The sequence below is a fragment of the Balaenoptera physalus genome, assembly GCF_965194825.1.
Source record: "Balaenoptera physalus genome assembly, chromosome: 11".
Classification (NCBI taxonomy): Eukaryota; Metazoa; Chordata; class Mammalia; order Artiodactyla; family Balaenopteridae; genus Balaenoptera; species Balaenoptera physalus.
The window spans coordinates 92281002-92296494 of record NC_138896.1 but is presented as its reverse complement, the minus strand read 5'-3'; the positions used below and the strand labels follow the sequence as shown (position 1 = coordinate 92296494).

The following is a 15493-nucleotide window of genomic DNA, read 5'->3' as shown; positions in this document are numbered from 1 at the left end:
TGGCAACTTTTTTTCTTAGGGAATGCACAAAAAGGCTGCAGGGATTTTGGAAGTGGCTTCCAGAATATGAGCATTTAATCACTTTTAATCGTGCTGAGATTAAACTGATCAGATTTACTTTCAAATGTACACCGGTCCAAGAAGTGCTAGTTCAAACAAAACAAAAAACATAGGGGATTGGGATTCTTGCCATACTTAGAGTGTGCTCAGCTTTGTCACTTGCAGGGGACAGGGGGGAGCCCTCGCATCTAAAGAGGGCTTTTCTCACAGCCTGCCTTTCCTCCACAGAGCAGAATCCTCTGTTACAGGAACATTAATGCCATAAATTTCCATGGTGCCTGGATACTGAATCCCACTGGCTCTGGTTGTGCATTTTTTTTTTTTTTTTTTTGTAAGTCTGGATTTCATGGATGTGCTCTTATTTGAGCCCCAGACAGGCTTTCTTAGCGTCTGAGCCTCAGAAAGATGTCGCAGAGCATCTTAATTCTCTCAATGTGGGGGAGTTCTTTAATAATGTATGTAGTGGCCATGAGCGTGCCCTCTGGAAATAGGGATGGTAACTGGCCAGTGATTCCCAACTCCTGAATTCTGAGCTCTATCCTTACATTTGCACCAAAGCCACGATTCCCACAGGCTGCTTCCAGCCAGTGACCAAACAGGGATACTGGGGTAGACCCATTTCTAAGAGATGCAAACTCCTTTGATGGCTGTGGCACTAAGCCCTGCTGAAATTTCCTTAGCACACGTTCTGGGATGCTTTTTTCTACCCTCCATCCCTCTGTTCTTCACTCGGGGTCAGACTGGCATTGTGGTCTGATGGCTCTCCCAGCCTTTCCCACCCCCTTCCCTATTTTCCCTCATGAGTGTTTTCCATAATAAAAGCCTGCATATTTAACCCCATTTTGCCATCTACTCCTCAGAGGACCTGGACTAACACAATATATACTTTTAAAAATGTATGTATATGAATCCCTAACAGTAGGGTAAGAAGTACCTCTCAGGCTTCCCTGGTGGCGCAGTGGTTGAGAATCTGCCTGCCAATGCAGGGGACACGGGTTCGAGCCCTGGTCTGGGAAGATCCCACATGCCACGGAGGAGCAACTAACCCCGTGTGCCGTAGCTACTGAGCTTGCGCTCTACAGCCGTGCTCCACAACAAGGAGAAGCCCCCGCAATGAGAAGCCCGCTGCGTGCCGCAACTAGAGAAAGCCCACGCACAGCAACGAAGACCCAGCGTGGCCAAAAATAAATAAATAAATAAATTTATATTAAAAAAAAAAAAAAGGAAGTACCTCTCTATGATGGCCGGACTGAATTTTACTCCTGTCCCCATTTATATGTTGAAGCTCTAACCCTCAATGAGATGGTATTTGGAAATGCAGCCTTTGGGAGGTAATTAGGTTTAGAAAAGGACATGAGGGTGGGATCCTCGTGATAGGATTAGTGCCCTTATAAGAAGACCCACAGCTTGCTTGCCCTCCCTCTGCACTTGCACAAAGAAGAGGTCATGTAAGCACACAGAGAGATGACAGCCATCCACAAGATGGGAAGAGAGACCTCACCAGGAACCGAATCAGCCAGAACCTTGATCTTGGACTTTCTAGCTTCTAGAACTATGAGAAAATCATCTTTTGTTTAAGCCTCTCAATCTATAGTATTTTGTTATGGCAGCCTGAGCAGATGAAGACAGAGGGAAAGCTGATCTCACTCTAACTGGAAAATGAGTCTGGGAGCAGGTGGCTACGTGTCATCACCCCCACCTCTACAACCAGAGTACAGCTCTGTCTGCTCAACACAGCCACGTGGCCACGGGTAGTGGCTACGGAGGGTTTGGAACCCGGATATGTCTGCCATTGGTGTCTTAACAGAGTTGCTAAGGGTATTTGGGACGGGACAGTTCTCTGGGCGAGACGTGTATTTTAGGGTGTTTAGTAACCCTGGCCCCTGCCCACTAAATGCCAGTGGGGCCTCCCAGTCCCTGGGGCAACCAGAACAACCTCCACAAATTTCCAAACATCCCCTGGGGCAAGACGGTACTGCTCCCAAGTGCAGCCAACCGGCACCCCTAGGGTCTAAGCTTTTAATCACCTTGCTTCACTACCAGTCTAATCGCTGGCCTGTGAAAGCAGCTGCCCAGCTGTCAGAGCTGCCCAGGGAGGTGGAGGGGAGAGCATTTCATTCCTTTGGTGTTTGGTGAGAAGGTTTTCTTGTGCTGTAGGGTTTCCAGGACTAATCCAAGGTCGGTAATAGGTATCATCCCAGCTCCAGGGCCTGGAGATGCAGGATAGCGTGTGTCCAATGGGTGTGCAATCAGTACTGCATGTTGAGAAATTATTTAATTGACTTCTTGCCTCCAGACAGAATATGTTAAACTTATGGAGAGTGTCACCATTTTCCCTGGCTGACCTGCTCCCGTTTGTCTTGGTTCTTACTCTCAAAAATGCCTTCCTTAATTAGTCTTGCTGCAACTTATACCAGCTTCTACTTGCCTAGGCATCTGCATCTTATTACCCTAAGAGACCATATAACACATGGTCGTTTGGAGATTGAGCTCTGTAGTTAGATAAGCGGTTCAAATCCCACCTCTGTCCTGATTAGTTGTGTAACTATTAGTTATGTAACTAAGAACGACATTCTTTTTTTTCCGTCTATAAAACAGGGGCAGCAGGAATAGTCCCTACCTCTTTGGGTTGCTGGAGGATAAAGTGAAATTCATGGCATTCAGGGGACAAAAAAGCAACAATTGCCTATCTAAAAGTTTCCTGATACACAACACACGGTGGCTTTACCAAGGAAATTCTCAAATTTCTCCACCATTTTGGGATATTGAATTATTCAGAGCTCCAGTTTAAAATGTAAATATTGAATTATTTAAAGCTCCAGTTTAAAATGTAAATATTGAGGAACTCTTGGATTACAGAGCCTGTGGTTATTTACCTTTGTATCCCTCTCATCTAACCCACAGAAGGTGGGCACTGAATGATGGGGTTTTGTTTATTTTTACTGAAGTATAGTTGATTTACAATATATTAGCTTCAGGTGTACAGCACAGTGATTCAGTCATACATATATACTTTTTCAGATTCTTTTCCCTTAGAGGTTATTACAAAATATTGAGTACAGTTCCCTGTGCTATATGGTAGGTCCTTGCTGATTATGTAGTTTATATATAGTAGTGTGTATATGTTAATCCCAGCCTCCTAATTTATCCCTCCCCCTGGATAATCGTAGAATGAACGTGTCCAAATGCTGTACAGCAGACCTCGTTTTATTGCACTTTGCTTTATGGTGCTTCACAGATATTGCTTTTTTCTTTTTTTTTTTTTTTACAGATTGTGGTTTGTGGCAACAAAGGTTTGTGGCAACCTTGTGTCAAGCAAGTGTATGCCATTTTTTCCAGCTGCATTTTCTCATTTTGTGTCTCTGTGTCACGTATTGGTAATTCTGGCAGTGTTTCAGACTTTCGCATTATTATTATATCTGTTACCATGATCTGTGGTCTTTGATGTTACTATTGTGAAAAGATTATGGCTCTATGAAGGCTCAGATTATGGTTCGTATTTTTTTAGCAATAAAGTCTTTTAAGATATGTACATTTTTTAGACATAATGCTATTGCACACTGAGTGGACTACCGTATAGTATAAACATAACTTTTGTGTACACTGGGAAAGCAAAAAATTCATGTGACTTGCTTTATTGTGACATTTGCTTTATTGCGGTGGTCTGGAACCGAACCTGCAGTGTCTCTGAGGTCTGCCTTTATTAGGTCACTGTGATAGTAATAATAATAGCAGCTAACTGTGAACAAGTGCTTCCGAAGTGTCAGGCTATATTCTAAGTGTTTTATATATATATATTAGGCTATTTAATCCTTATAAGGTAGATAGTTTTATCATTTCCATTTTATAGTGAGGAAACGAAGGCTTCAGAGATTAATTTGCCCAAGTTCACACAGTTTGTCAATGTGACCCTGGAAGAAGACAGAGTAACTTGTGAGTTTCGGAAACCAAGCTCTGCCTGCTCCCAGCTCCCCAGGGTTGGGCGGGCTGGATCTGGAGATGGAGAGCAAAGGTGATAGTGCTGGTGGTGGGTGGTGGCTTTTCTCCAACGAGCGCTCATGCAGGATGTCATCTGTTCTCAATTTCCACTCTGGTTGTCCTCCGTGGCAGCCCTCCAGCCCAGCACATGTGCTCAGGCTGTTGGCCAGGAGCTAAATTTATTTGTAAGCCCAGGGTTCAAGGAGGTACATAAATTACACGTATACAGCCTCATTCCTCAGTTTAGCCTGATGCAGCCGAGTACCCATCGGGGTTTTCCAGGCTGCTCACTCCCAGTCCTAAGCCGTCGGCCCTTGTCGGGGTGCCTTCAGCTGCCACCTCTACCCCACACAGCAGGCACCTTATGAAGGAGACACTGGCACGTCTCTGTCCTGTCCACAGTCTTCGGTCTGGTCCCTTTGCCCAACTTAGTCCTTGCATTCCACTCTGTCATGTTCTCACCTCTTCTGACCATGTGGATCACACACCTCACAGCCCTTAATGCTTTTCCATTCCACTGAGGATGAAGTCAAACCCCTTTCAGGTGATTTACAAACCCCTTTGCACTCTGGTTCCCACCCACCTCTCCAGGCTACCTCCCAGGCCACTCCCCCCACCCCCCACTAGTACATCCCTGTCCTTCTCTTAGTTTCTTACACATGAGCAGGCTGTTTTGATGTCCTAAGGATGGGAGAGTCCTTTATTCCTTAACTGTTAGGGAACCGTCTTCCAGTGATAGAAACGGTCGTGCCCACCAGTATGATTCTTGTTTTACGAGAACTAGATAAATGCCAGCAAACTGCTCACAATTTAAATCACTGTCTTCTAAGTCTCCTCAACCCCTGAATCTTTTCTGCTTTTATGTTTACTTTAGTCGCATCGTATGTATCCTTTCAGAGGATGTGTTAAGGAGGTCCACGTGATAGAAGTTGCATAGACTCAGGCAGATTTGAGAGAAGAACTCGCCTCCCCCAGTGAAGAGATTTTTGGGGAGGTAAAAAGTCCAGTAGATGGAAAATGCCTTGAGAATAAGGCTTTATTTCGGGGTCTTCTGCAGAGTTTGCCATCTGTTGAACTGAATGCGGGAGGAGTGGAGTCTGCTTAGGACATTTTCAGGGATGAGAAAAGAAGGAGAAAATGCTGTTATTTACTGCAGACCTACCCTGCAGCAAGTGCTTTACATTACATTATATCCTTCAGTCCTCACAATAATTCTATGAAGAAATACTACTATCCCCATTTTATGAGGGGGGAAACAGAGAGGTTAAGCAAGTTGCCTACGGTCACACAGCTGGTAGTGGACAGTGGCAGTGTCATAGTTCAGGTCTCATTTTCCTTCTTCTACAAAACTGCACTCCTGATTAAAGCTGGTTAAACCATCTCTCGGCTTGAGCTCAAATAGATCTTTTTGCTTTTCCCTGTTGCCACAAGACCCTGTTTTTCAAATCTCTAGTGGGGGCCTCTTGATATCTCAAGAACCTACGACTCAATCGCATTTCAAGTTTTGTCAGAATTCAGAAGTTTTGGAAAGCTGACAGTTATGCAGATTTTAAAAGTGGAATTATAGTGTTTGTCAGTGTTTGTAATCCACTGTCTGGACATTCAGGAGAGTGTCAGAAATCTAGTTGGGTAATTTACTGAAGTTTCCTGCAAACGTGCCTGCATGATGAAATTTTTCAATTACAGGAAATTATTTGAGTTGTTGAACTGTTTCTAACAGGGAACACTTCTTTATTTTTTTAAAGGAGCTTAATTTTTTATTAAATACTGCAATCTATTTGGGGGATTGAATTGCTGTCGATATGGAAATAGGACCACTTGGGTGATGTGTTCCCCATTGCCAGTTTCTCTTACGCTTAAACAATCTGTCTCCTTTCAAAGTATGACAGTTGGCAGAAATTCTTGGGCATATGAAATTGGGATTGTTTTCAGACATCAAAAATCGGCCTTCAGATCATCCTTGCCGCGTGGTCCAGCTTCAGCCTTCGCTTACCTTTTACACGCAGCTCTATCTCCCCGGCATCATCTTGTGTGGAGTAGACCCACTTGGGTGTGCACGCCAGGGGAATTGGATTTGACGCTCCCCACCTTCGCACTGGGGTGGCTAACGGCTGCGATCCCCTCATGTAGAGGATCCATCAGCTGCCAGGAGAAGGCAGCGAAGCGTGTGAGACCCAGGAACTAACTCTATTTCCTAGCAACCGAGGAAAACCATTTCTCCTCTGTCAGCAGGAATGCTCAGATTTATGTCAGCTAGAATTGCCCGTTATCACCGTAATAAACCATATATTTGCAGGCAGTATTTACAGCCAGCTCGTCGTGGCATTCCGTCCTGGCAGCCCCCAAGCTTGTGAGTTTCCCATTTGCAGCCCCCCAAAATACGATTAGCTGGATGCTGAGTACTAATTTAGTTAACAGCAGTGCCTGACAAAGCTACTAACTGTCTAATTATGAAGGAAGATTACTGATACCATTAATTGAATGGTTGTAAAACTCCGGTAAAGTCAGATGGTAGTAAAGTCCATTTTCAATTCACTAGGCTATTAAAAGTATTTCCGGCTATAAAATAAACAGACACAAAGCATACTAAACAGGCTAATATGGAAACATAACAAAGAGAAGGGAGAAGCTTGTGATAGCAATTAGTGGTCGTGATTAGCTGCGCCACAGGCCCAGCGGTGGAAATTAAAGATTAATTTATGGCAGCGCTCTGGCAAGGGAGGTTTGCCGGTGACTGTTCTGCCTACAGGTGGGCTAGGCGCTTGTCATTTCAATTGCCAAAAAATCATCCCCAGCTTAGGCTGTGCTTCAGCCTTCCTTGGGACTGTTCTGTCTGTTCCCTGCAGCTGAAATATGCTTAATCAACACATTTCTTCATTCAGAGCCTTAGTTTCCCTACAGGGGTGAGCTGGTCTAGGGGCCTTGTAGCTCTAAGAGAACCTGAGATGATCTGTTCCAACACCACTTCGTACCAGCCTGCATCTTTGCTGACCCTTACATACAGTGTACCTGTCCATGGTTCCCATACCCTTTACCTGGATGCTCTCCTCTCCAGCCGCTCCTGGGAAACCCTTCTCGGTTTCCATATCCTGGAGAGTTCTCTTAAGAACCCGGTCTCTGTACTGCCCACTCACCATTCATCCTCACTGCCTCTTTCCTGGCTGTATTTTCAGTCCCACCAGCTGATAAGTTCCTGGGGAGCTCAATAAAGATGTGAGAATTGATTGAGGGGAAAGGCCTTCCAGGGCAGGAAGTATGCCACATCTTGGTCCGTTTCCCCAGGAAGATGTTGGAAAGTTGAGAAGATATTATCTAAGAACCTGTCACTGTACAGAAATAACAGGAACACTAGTTGGTATGGAATTTTGCTATCAAAAGGCCTTTTTGTGTTCTGATGTCCAGAAGCAGCCACGAAATAGATGAATGGGCATGTTGGCAACCTTGCCACTGAGAGGATGGAGACTTAGAGAGGAGAGCTGGCCCAGGTTCTGATGGGTTGAACTGAAGAACTCCTCTGGGTGGTTCTTAAACGCTGACTCACTGTAGTCCTCGTCTGTAGAAAGAGCAGAGCGTCCTGGGGTGGCTTTTCAGACCCCACTTGGAGAATGATCTCTCACATGTGGTTTATCAAGTAAAGACTTTATGCACCAACCGAAGCTGGGATGCATCACCTTTTTCCCATCTTCTTCTTGTCCTGGACAATTGGAGATTGCTTCACCAAATTTTAAGCCACCCCATTACCTTCCTGTTTCTTTAGCCTAGACCTGGGTTACCCCGAGTGTGGTCCCTGGACCAGAAGCAGTGGTATTCCCAGGGAGCTGGGGAGAAGTATAAATTCCTGGGCCCATCCCAGGTCGACTAAATTGGAATCTGCTGCGTAACAAGTTCCCAAGTGTTTCCTGTGCTCATTAAAGATTGAGAAATGCTGCTCTAAACAGGTTTTCCCACATTGTCCCAGGCTAAGGATCATCTCGAGTGCTTATTGAACATACAGCCTCCTCGACCCTTCTCTAGACATTCCGCACAGCACTGGGTTTAGGATGGCGCCTGGGTGTTCGTGTGGGTGACCCATGCCTACAGGGGTTTCTTTTCCTGAGGGAAGTTCAGGATTCTCTGCTCTAACCCGGTGGTTCTCGCTGCTGGGTGTACATTAGAATTACCTGGTGAGCCTTTCAAAAATACTGAAGCTAGGAATGCACTCATAACAATTCCATTCAGTCAGGTGAAGGTGGAGCCCAGGTACTTTCCTGGCGATTCTAATGTATAATCGGGGTTCACAGCCACTGTCTCAGTCAGTGGTTCTCAAAACGTGGTCCACAGACCAGTAGCACCAGCACGATCTGGGAACTTGTCAGAAATGCAGATTGGCGGGGTGTGATGGACTACCTCCCAAATCTACTGAATCAGAAATCCTTGAGGTGGGCCCAGTTATCTGTGTTTTAATAAGTTCTCCAGACAAGGCTGGCCTGTGTAATTCATGGGGCCCAGTGCCAAATGAAAACACAGGGCCCTTATTCAGAAATTATTTAGAATTCCGAGATGGTGACAGCACAGCATTGAACCACAGCTAGCGTCTTCTAAAGCATGGGGTCCTGTGTGACTGCACAGGACATACACCCATGAACCTGGCTCTGCCTGCAAGTGACTCTCGTGCCCACTGATGTTTGAGAACCCCTAGTCTGGGTTATAGCTGGTGTTTTTGCTTCTTGGCATGGTCCAAGAGTGACTCTCAGGACTTGTAAGCCACTGGCCCTGAGATGACAATAATAATAGTACCATTTGTTGATCATTTGTGATGTACCAGGCAATGGGCTTGGCACTTCCCAGGTGTTATTTTCATTCAAGGCTCACAACAACCGTAGGAGAAGTATTCTGTTGCGTTCATTCCCATTGTGCAGATGGGGAGACTGAGCACCAAGGCCATTGGCCACTGGTAGGTTGAATATTTTGAATATCAACTGTTTGCCTCCTTCTTCACTGTGCCTCCTGCTCCAGTAATTATTTGCCCTGAGATCATCCTTGCTCCTAACTCCATGTGTGAGGACTTATTGGAATAGAAGGGCCTACAGGACCTCTAATAAAGGGCCAAGTGTTTTGCTTTGGCAAGATAGAAGGGTTTATAATCATGGGTTTTCTATTTATCATTTCACCAATGAGGAGCTAGAGGCTCCGACGGGGGACAGAGCTAGCAAGTGACAGAGTTAGGGTTTGAATTCAGGAACCTCCGATCTCGAATGCTTCCCATCCTTCCAGGCTGCCATGGTCCTAAGCATTCACTTACAGGATGGATAACTTCCCTCTTCTTGTAGTTTGAAAGGGAGAGGAGGAGTAAAAAACCAAGGAAAGAAACTAAAGTCTCCAAGGATCTGGGAAGAGACCAGGGGACTGTAAATTACACTAAGCAAGAGAGGGAACGCTAAAGTGAAATTGAGCTGGTGTTCAGGCCGGACTCAGCCGCCCTTAGGCTGGATATCTCTGAGAAAATGACTTCACCTCTCTGAGTCTGATTCCTGTCCTATAAGGTAGGTATAATAATAATACCCACCTTTATTGGGTTGTTGTGAGACTTCAATGAGATAATGGTTTAAATGAGCCACAGTGCTTAATAGGACTCCTGCCACTTAGTAGGTGCTCAGTAACAGTTGCCATTGTTATTAGTATTGAGGAGGCCTTTGGCCCAGGCCAGTGGGATTTGGAGTGAAAGTCTTGGCTCTACCCCTCTCCCTTTTCTCCACTCTCCTCTGTCTGCCTCCCTCACAGTGGAGTTGGGTAAATCAGAAATTCAGGATGGAGCTGGGAGATCTGGAGTTCTGTCCCAACGCCACCACCATTTAGACCTTGGCCTTGTCTCCACCCCTTTCTAGGCCTTGGTTTCCTCATCTGACAGTCACAGGCTGGAACCAGTGGTCTGCAAGGCTCTACAGTACCCTCCTTTCCTCCTAGCATCAAAAATCCATTGGCAATTAAGTCCCATTCGTTTGCTCCTGTGCACTAGTTTCTTGAAAGACATTTGAAAAGAAATCTGACAAGGGAGAGGCTCCAGGGGCAAGCTGGCTTCAGGTTTGTGTCTGGCATCCCCCAGCTATTAACTGGAAGAAGCTTGGAAATGTGGAAATCCCTCCCTCCGTGCGCTGATCCTTGGGGGCCTGGCTTCAGGCTTTTCCTGGCATTGCCATGAAGACCATCAGGGTCCCTGACCCTCCGTGGGCCCTAGATTGACTTCTGATTGGCATAAGTTGTGCTGCAGCTCGAAGTTTCCCTGTTTTCCTTCTGCACGTTCGGTTTCCCAGGAAGCAGGCTTTGAGATGGATCTTGGTAGGCAGGAGGCAGCGTCTGTGGAAGGGAAGGGAGGGGAAGGAAGTGAATTGGGCAGAGGGAGAAGTGGGGCTGCAGTGCAGTCATAAGGGAGGCCTCAGCCAACTCTCCACAGAATTCTCTGCTGGGAGCAGCCTTCAGAGTCATCTGAGCTGGGGTGGGAGTGCAAGGTCAGGACTTTACACCCCCGTGTCAGTCCGTCATTGGATGCAGCCCCCGTGGAAGTGGGTGAGGCCTTGTTGAGGAGGCATCTCTCTTCTTCAGCCCAGACAATCCCTTTAGGACACTGACAGCTGAGGACTGTCTGCGGGCAGCTCTCCCAGCCCAGGGGCCCTCAGTGCTGGGATGCTGGGAGCTGAATACAGCACCCCTGAACCCTGCCCCGCCTCCTTATTCCTAACCAGGCAGCTTAGGAAATGCAAACCTCCTTGATCTTAGCCTTCGCAAGTGCCAATTGGGTGGGTGATACAGTCTCTTAGTTTTTCACCAGTTTGACCTTTTCCTCTTGAAACTAGATCATGCTGGAGGGTCCGAGCTGACCAAGAGGTCAAGTAGAGGTAGAGATGTGCCCTTTCCCCGTACAAATACTAAAAGCTACCAGTTGCTATCAGTTATTGAGTGCTAACTATATTCCAGGTTTACGATGTCTCCAATTTTCTTTAAAATCCTTCAGCTTATCTAATGCAATATTATGAGTTTGCTGAATCTAGGCCAGTATTGCTGAGAGCAGCCCAATCAAGGATGCGTGGTCCAGGGGAGGCCAGAGAGGCCCACTGTAGGGGAGCTGCTACAAGTTCTTTGGTTTCCCACCTCTTGAGTAACAACCAGAGCTTTGCTAATTAGCTTCCATAATGTCAGAAATGTGTGTGTTGTGTGTGTGTGTAAATATTGACCTTTGACCAGCCACGTAAATATTAGAAATGTGCTCCCTCTGATGCAATGAAAGGGATTCACCATACATGGATCGTGTATAGTGAATCTTAAATCTTTTAGAGATGGACCTCGTGTTGCATGAATAAGGTATGGGGAGGTCTGTAGACTTTACCCTGAGAAAAATCACTAGGCAGAAATCACTACATGCGCCCATGAATGATCCCTTTCATGCCAAGGAGTGGTGGCAGCAGAATCGGTCCCATGAATTGTTTTGCTGGTCACTTGTTAATAATTTAAAAGTCGATAAACCTTCTTAGGTGTGATCAAGAGCCCCTTTAGAACTTGTAAACAAACTTGTGCAGGGCAGGGCTGACCGTCAGCATCTCACACTTCTTCAGTGGCGGCTCCGTATATATATCCTGTGCGAGAACCTGGGAGCGGTCCCTCAACCACATTGTCTCCCATCCATTTGCAGCCAGGCACCATGCCAGCCGCTGCACAAATGTACTTATTTAACGTCCACAGCACCCCTAAGGGGTAGATACTACTGTTTATATCCTTTTTATTAGTGAAAAAACCCACCTCAGAGTGATTTAATAATTCCCTTTGAGGTCCTCACAGCCAGTCAAACCAGGATTTGGACCCAGGCCTGTATGTTTCCCAAACCTGCGTTCTTCACTTCTGGCCCATGCAACCTGCCAGACGGCTTCCCGGAAAGGCAGGAGAAGACGTGAAATGGGTCCAGTGCTTCTCTGTGCCCATGGTACCATTAGAACCACCACACAATTAGGAAAGTCTCTATACTTTTACATCTATGTGGCGCATCTCTGAAAGATCTCAGCCAGTCCCTGAGTCTTGAATTTCACCAAAATTTCACTTAACTTCACCAATGAGAGCTCATTTCTACTATTCATCAGGCAGGTCAACAGGCCAACTGTTTTCACCCCAATAAACACACAAATAAAAATACAACAAAACTCATTTCTTATTCTGTGGGTGTGAAGGGGTAACATCTGGCCACTGCTCTGTCGTGAGCTATCCACGCGATGCTCAGCTAGGTTCTCAAACCCCTTCAAGCTTTGCTTTCCTCTCCCCAAGTGGAAATCTTTCCTTCTACAGATTTATGTTTGTGATGTGTGTGTGTGTATGTTTCAAGAAGTCTAAAGTAGGACACCAAGATGGTGGAACTCATCACTCAAAATGGGTTGAAGTGCCCCTCAAGGAGGGGTCTCCTGCCCCGACAAGAGCATCAGGCAGTGTAGGCAGAGCTGACCTGAGCCTGGTGGGAGGAGGAACCACTCTGGAATCAGCCCATCCTGGTGTCAAGGGTGTTGGCTCCCTCACAGCTCCGTGACACTCACCACTGCTGGACGCACACACCTCTCTGGGGCTTCCTCTGGCCCCAAGAGTACCCTGAGCCCACACACAGGCCAGGCCGGACGTGCAGGGGTGGTGGGACGCCCCAAGAGCAGCCTCCCCCAAAGGCTCAGTTACGCACAGAGAGAGCCTCCTTACTCTATTGGTCTCCCTTTTTTCTGTTTCTCTTCCCCATTCCCTTCCAGAGCTCTCTGGGACCACCTCCCGAACGGACTAGTTGCACGCAGATATTTGACTCGGGGTCTGCTTCCATAGGAACGAAGCTCCCTGGTTCACATCCCTGCTCTGCTGTGGAGCAGCCGTAGGTGCCTGGGCACATCACTCCTGTCACTGGAACCTCAGCATCCTTCACCAGGAAGAGTGAGATGATAAAAGTAGAACACATCTCACAAGAGAGTTGGGAAGGTTCCAGAAATAGTCTGTGTAAATCGTTAAGAACAGCATCTGGCATACAGCAGGCGTTCAGTAAATGCTACTTAAAAAAAAAAAAAAAACCAGTTGATAGCTCCTAAAATTTCTTTGGCTGAGTCTTCACCTAATCTGAGATCTCTTTGCTCTCAAACCTTAGACTTCCTCTGGCTGAATCTCCCTGGTTATTTCAGGGAATCTAATGCCTTTACTAAGTTAACATATCTTTAGCAAATATTGACTTAACACCTATTATATTGAAGACTTGGTGCTATGGTAGATATAAAGAAGAAGATGAGGTCACTGTCTCCAGGGAGATAAGACATAGTCACACGCAGCTGTGGTCCAAGGAAAACTGTGATAAGCACGCTTCTCTACAGGCAGACCTTGTTTTCTTGCGCTTTGCTTTATTGTGCTTCGCAGATACTGCGGTTTTTTGTTTTTTTTTGTTTTTTTGTTTTTTAACAAATTGAAGGTTTGTGGCAACCCTGGGTTGTCAGAGGATAGTGAGATTTTTTTTTGCAATGTAGTATTTTTTAATTAAGGTATGTGCATTTTTTTAGATGTTAATTGTACACTTAATAGACTACAGGATAGTGTAAACATAGCTTTTATACGTACTGGGAAACCAAAAATTCGTGTGACTTACTGCAATATTTGCTTAATCTCGGTGGTCTGGAACTAAACCTGCAGTATCTCTGAGGTCTGCCTGTACGTGCCAGTAAAGTAGGAAGTGAGTTGAGCGGAGGGTAAAGATAATTGTCTCTGGCGTGGAGGAGGAAGGGGTATCGGGGGTGGGTTTTAAACATTGGGTAGAATTTCAACAGAGGAGATGGAAGGGAGGGAGTGATACCAAAGGTGGAAGGTCTGGCATTCTGCAGCGAGCTTATCCCTATCTTATGGGAGACCCAATAGATTAATGACTCTCCATTTCTAGAGCAAAGGGGATAGCAGATTCTCCAAAAAGTGTAATAACAATATATAATGTGTTATATAATAGATTATTATACCTTATACATAGTACTTACTATGTGCCAGGAGCTACTAGAGATGCACTACGTAAGTTCATTGAATCCTCAACTTCAAGGTCAGTTTGACTATTATCTCCATTTTACAGATAAGAAAACTGAGGTGCAGAGATGTTAAGCATCCTGCCCAAGCTCACTCAGGTACTGCATGGATGGCTGAAGTCGAAACGCAGGAAGTTTGCCTCCAGCGTTCCCATTCTGTACTGCCTCTCAAGAATGGCACCTTTGCAGGACTTTAGGGGAATAGGTAGCCGTGATGTTGACAAGACTCAACAGGAGAAAGAACCTCTCCCCCACCCCGCCTACCGCCCAGCCCCATAGAAGTGGTCTCCAACTGGAGCAGTGGTTCTGGAAGTTGCAGGTCACCATGACAACACACCCCTGAGCCCGGCCACGCCCCCAGGCTCAGTCTCACTGGTTTCCAACCCCTGCGCAGGGCCCCTTTCCCTGCAGGGCCTGCTGGGGAAGTATCCCTGGCTTGTGGCAGCTGTGGTTTGGCGCTCAGGACCCAGATGTAAGAGGAGCTCGGGCTGAGGCAGGGGCCTGCGCTGGTCTCCAGAAGGCAAGCCCCAGAGCGCCTCAAATAGGTGGTAACATCCCCAGTTTGATCCAAATCAAAACAAGCCTGGATTTTCCTGTTTGTTTTCTTTTCCTCCAGCAGGGAGAGGAAAGGAATGTGCAGCGGCTGCTAATTGGATAGTGGAGTGACCGATTTCTTATTTTCTTATCCATGCTGAGCAGAGCTGTAGGGAATCTCTGGGGCCAGGAAGGACACAGCGGGAGTCTCTGGGTCTCTCTGAGACGGAGTTCACAGTGGGGACCAAAGCTGCCAGCTGACATGTTTTATTTGGCCTGCCCGGTGTTTAAAAAATGTTTTAAAATAGATGCTGACATTTTTAAAAGGGGGAGATGATACATAAAATTCTGCATTCCTGGCTTGTGTTGAGACATGGAAAGATCTGGGCCCAAATCCCTGCAAGTAAACAATCAGGGGGAGCTGAGCTGAGGCTGCTCTTTTATACAGGTCACCAGAGTCCCCGCCCACCAGCTTCACTCACCTGTATTACCTTTTAGGTCCTCATCAGCATTTGAGTTTGTGACCCCACAAGACGGGAAACCCTCCCTCCTAGGACCCTCACCAATCTCAGGATGGGCACTACACTGGTGCCATGGGTCAGCAAGCAGTCCAGTAGCCAAGGTGACTGGCGAGGGGCGCTTCCAGAGTCAGTTTGATGGCAGATTAAGGTGCCCGTTGCAAAGCCATTAGAACGCAGCGTGATGCATCGCTGGGTAAAGAGAGGGGCTGAAGCTGGAGACAGGTTCCTGAAGTGCTCCATCCGATTTAATTCTTCTGTACTTTTTTGAAACCTTAGGCAGATGAGAGCAGAGGCTGTAAATCACCCTCTATACAGTGGCTCATCATAAAGGATACGGAGAGAAATTAGAGGAGGCAA

The 15493-nt window shown here is 46.4% G+C and overlaps 1 protein-coding gene and 1 long non-coding RNA gene across 2 annotated transcripts in view; one reads left to right on the top strand and one right to left on the bottom strand.

The window, feature by feature from the left end:
- The window catches only part of PROK2 (prokineticin 2), a 410294-nt gene that overhangs the window by 115936 nt on the left and 278865 nt on the right, over nt 1–15493 (top strand). The window lies entirely within an intron of this gene.
- Nucleotides 157–15493, bottom strand: part of LOC309637563 — a 30170-nt gene continuing 14833 nt past the window's right edge. The window contains exons 2-3 of the long non-coding RNA XR_014250659.1: nt 11809–15407; nt 157–10371 (exon numbers count right to left, since the gene is read on the bottom strand). This is a non-coding gene — a long non-coding RNA (uncharacterized lncRNA). The remainder of the gene's footprint in view (nt 10372–11808; nt 15408–15493) is intronic.